The sequence below is a fragment of the Hipposideros armiger genome, unplaced genomic scaffold (assembly GCF_001890085.2).
Source record: "Hipposideros armiger isolate ML-2016 unplaced genomic scaffold, ASM189008v1 scaffold_482, whole genome shotgun sequence".
NCBI classification, from domain to species: Eukaryota; Metazoa; Chordata; class Mammalia; order Chiroptera; family Hipposideridae; genus Hipposideros; species Hipposideros armiger.
In genome coordinates this window covers 407,046-411,452 of record NW_017731832.1, presented here as the reverse complement: position 1 = coordinate 411,452, position 4,407 = coordinate 407,046, and the positions used below count along the sequence as shown (strand labels likewise).

The window sequence follows — 4,407 nt, the reverse complement described above, 5'->3', positions numbered from 1 at the left end:
ACAACAGAGGATGCCAAAAAAATGTATACACATGTTAAGAAAGGAAAACTGTATTAAAATTGTAATAATATATACTGATAATAAAAGATGAATACCAGTCATGTTTGACTTCTGCAATTACAAGAGGTGCTCAAAGTGGTTACCATCAGCGTCCAGACACTTCTGATTACGGCGAACTACTGCTTGAGCAACACTGACCAAAGTGTCCACTTGTATGCATTGTTTTGGCACCCCCAGTATACTTGATCCTCTGAACCTGTGAAAGAATTCACTAAGGTAAGTCTCAAAGAAGAGGCCAAGAAAACTTGACATTTTCCAATTTGGGTCACCTTGGAAAAGAAGAGCACGATGTTATGTTCCTGGACCAAAATAAGAGGTGGCCACTAGAGATTCCTTCCTTTTCCCTTGACCACTTGACTAAGTCCTTGTGGCCTTCCTGGAGGAGGAAGTTGGGAGGGAAGGAGTTCAGCCAATCTAAGTAGGCAGTCTGGCCTCTCTCCCTAGCCTGGGTGGGTGTGGGGAGCCTCATAGCCATGAAGGACTTCCTGCTAATATTTTTTTTATCTCCAAATGAGGTTATGCATAGTTACAGAGACACAGGGACAGGAATGAAGTCAGAAAGTGCTTGTCATATGACTTTAACCTTTAGCACAATTGTTTTGATAACCCTGTGTTGTTTTTTTTAAATAAGACATTGTTATCCTCAAAAATGGAAACGTCCCTGGCTTTCTCTGCCACCCCCACCCCACACACACTGGATGGAGCTGGCTTCTCTCAGCACCCTCATCACAGCAGGGTCCAGCCTTCACCCTCCCCCATGCTCCCTGCCCCTCCCCCTCACGACTTCCAGGTTCTCTGCTGGGGCCATAAATTACCCATGAGCTGTTAAGTTGGCTGCTTCTTGAACTGGAGGCTGAAGTGCTGATGAAATATTCAAGGATCTCAACTCTCAAATTCCCTGGTGGCCACGGGATGGGACTGGGGAAGATGGGATTAATGTACAAGGCCAGGGACCTCGGAGTCCTGACCCCAGTTCCCACTAAGGTGGAGTCGGAGCCCCACCAGGGAGGTGGAGAGGGCTGGTGAGCTGGGGGAAGGGTCTCTGTGTGTAATCAATGGCTCCCGGAGGTGCCCTCTGGCTCAGAGGGCTTAGAGGAAGTGAGGGGAGGTTACAGATTTAGAATCCAGAAGAGAGCTGGCGGGCCCAGAGCCTACCCTACCCCTCCCCTAGCCCCGGCTGTCTAATCTTGAGGTTTTCCTGAAGTCACACCTCAAAGGCTTCCCACAAAATCGATTCTCATCTCTACCCCCACCACTGTATCCCAGCTTTGTTAGGATGAAAAGAGACCTACATTGGTGGGAGTGGTGAGCTGGTGGGCAGAAGACAAAGGTTCAAGTCCCAATCCTGCCAGGAATTTGCTTGTGTGATTTTAGGGAAGTTCCTCTGGCTCCAGTCTCAGTTTCCCCACAGATACAAGGAAGGAGGCTCTGATTAGACTATTCCTTCTTCCTTCTTTTTCTTCCTAAGGACCCTGGATAGGTGGGGGAAAAACGAAATTCTTGGTGTGTGTGTGTGTGTGTGTGTGTGTGTGTGTTGAAGTGGGAAGGGAAGGGAGGGGTGGCTTCTCTGTGGGAAGGGCACCTGTCAGGGCAGGCAGGCTGGTAGGGTGGGTGGGGCCCTAGCTGTTTCAGCCTGTGTGTGAAGTCACCCAGGCCAGGAGCAGGAAGGGAGGTGACTCAGGTGGCAAGGCCTCGCCCCCCCCTCCCATCCCCCACCCAATCACTCAGGAGGAGAGGGGGTGCTCAGAGAGCCAGGGAGACTCAGGACCAGGATGCAGTCCTGATGTTTGCAGCCCACGCTGTTGGACTCCTGAAGTCCTGGAATTTCACCTGCGGGGCTGGGTTGGGGGTGGGCAAGGGAAGGCAACCCCAGGATAGACATTCTCTGGAGAGGTCCTGACCTTCCTCCAGCCGCTCCCTCTACCACCATCACTGGCCCCTGGTATCTCGCCCTGGCCTGTGCTATTTCTGGCTTGTCCTATCTCTGCTTTCTTGTCTCCCTGTTTTCCCTTTGACATTCCATCCCCACCCACAGCCTTGCAGTGAAGTGTTGCTGGAGCTACCCCTATAATTAAGAGCCCTCCCCAGTGGCTGGGCACACACCCAAAGGTCCAGGCCCAGGGCCTGGGCAGCCTCTGGCCTCCAGGCTCCTCCCCTGGACAAAGGGCAGCAAAAAAACGGCAGGAACACTCCCACCCCCACTCCCAGGGCCTAGCACCATCCTATCCTGTTCCTGCTCCCACACTGGGGGGTGCTTGGGCCCCCTCCTGCCAGAAGCGTTTGGGAAGCAGAGGCTCTTCTGCAGCAGCCAATGTCTTCTCCCCAGCTCCAGGATCACCCTGAGCAAGCCTCACCCCACCCCAACACCTGTGCACGGGGCCAGGAGTGCAAATGGAGGCCCATAAAAATAATATATATAAATAAGTTACAGAGGAGCTAACAAACTGTTAAACAAGATATACCTTGACAAGTAGATCTGCACAGTGACCTGAAAGGCCAGGATGGGGTTGAGGATTCTGACTCCTCAGAACATGGCAGTGCAGAGATAACTGTCCCCTGGGCCACCTCCCCTTTCCTTTGAGCCCTGGCTGCCCCCACACTGCACAGGGCCTCCAGCCCATGTGTGTAGACACCCCAGCTTGCATGTGTGTGCTGTATCCATCCCTCCCTCATAACTGCCCCTTGTCCCCTTTTGGCTAAGTGTGCACATACCACCATGCATGGTGCTTCTTTTTGTTCTCAGGAGGAAGGGCCAGAGTGAGAGACCTGCAGGCCCTACAAGGAAAGTCAGTGATGAACAAGGAATTCCAGTGTGCCTGGTACCTGGAGTGTGGTCTCCAAGGGGAGAGGTAAGAACTCTGTGTAGACTGGCACCCCTAGCCCCATGTGGAGGGTCACAACCCCAGGAGGACTAGTGCAGGGCAGGGGCTTCCAAGGGCAGGACCCAGGACAGAGGCCCCTCCCCGAGTCTGTGGATGGCTCTTCCCCAGGGCTGAGCGGAGGCCCAAGCCCTTGATTTTTGCATTGCCTTTGAGTTCAGCCTGCCACTGGGACAGACTTCCAGTTGACTGTTCTCCTTTCCTGCTGCTGGGACGCCAGAGAGAGCTGCTGTGTGATGAAAAGGGATTATCATCAGCCTGAAGTTTAGCAACCCATCTGCTCACCTGGTCTTTCTTGATGGAGGTAGCCATTCCTGAGGCCACTTTAGGCCCAAGAGGAGAGAAGAAGGGTGTGTGTGTGTGTGTGTGTGTGTGTGTGTGTGTGTGTGTGGTGGGGGGGAGCTGACAGGGCTGGCAGCTGCGTGTCTGAATCTGAGCCCATGAGTGGTGAGTGTATGTCCTGGAGGTGTGAGCACAGGGGCTGTGAGTGGGTTGCGCAGACCTACATCTCTGCCTGTCTCTGTCTGGGGAAGGGGCCCCCACAGAAAAAGGGCCAAGTTAGAACAGACAACAGAATCTCTTCTACCGCCTTATATGGCCCATATGCTCCTGGAGGGTGAGGGGAAGTGAGATGAGGGAGGAGGTGCCTGGCTGTTGTTCACCTTCCCCCAAGGAAGTGCCTCCCCATCCTCACCAGCTCCCGCCTCCCACCGGCCCCTTATAGGATCAGATCCCTCTTTGCCAGTAACTTCTGTCTCTGGGACAGCTTGGTGCTCTTTCCTTCTTTACTCTGAGGCCCCAGAAAGCTGCAAAACTGAATGAACCATATGTGTTCTTGGAGGCTCAAGGACTGCTTCCACTGAGCTCTGGGCAAGAGAAAATGGGTTTAAACTGCAGAAATATGAATTGAGGCTAGACATCAGAAGGAACTTACGAGTGTTAGAATAAGGAGACATAGGTGTTCATATAAGGGAGGCTGGACAATCTCCTTTTCTGGGGATCTGGCAAACAGAAGTCCCTGCCTTTAAAGGCTTAGAGGCAGGGGCCTGGGTAACATGGTCTTGTGGCCTTTCCTTCCAGTTCAAGCTACAGAGGAGACTGTGGCCACAGCAACTCTCATCCGTATCCCCAGGCACCTCCTCACCTGGTGAGACTACATCCCCCATACAGACAGTTGATTCTAGTAAACATCATTTTCTGATCCCACAGATGAATCTTCAGTGCCTGGAGGGCACATAGTAGGCACTTAATAAATGTGTAGAAAATCTCTTGATCTGGGGGGAGAGAGACAGCTCTTACCCTGGTCTTTCTTGCTGCTGCGGTGGTGCCTCTACCCAGGCCCAGCCAGAGTGCTTAGTTAGCTCTGGCGGCCAGCGTGTTGCAGCACGCTCCAGGCTGACAGACAGGGAGAACTCTGGGACACACACACACACACACACACACACACACACACACACACACACACACA

At 52.9% G+C, this 4,407-nt stretch overlaps 1 long non-coding RNA gene across 1 annotated transcript; it reads right to left on the bottom strand.

Moving 5' to 3' along the window:
• Positions 1–220: 220 nt before the first annotated feature.
• On the bottom strand, positions 221–2,837 carry LOC109395759 (uncharacterized). Its single transcript, XR_002126720.1, has 3 exons — positions 2,773–2,837; positions 1,353–1,532; positions 221–256 (listed from the first exon to the last, which is right to left on the bottom strand). It is a non-coding gene; the product is annotated as an uncharacterized LOC109395759 (long non-coding RNA).
• Between the last annotated feature and the right edge of the window lie 1,570 nt (positions 2,838–4,407).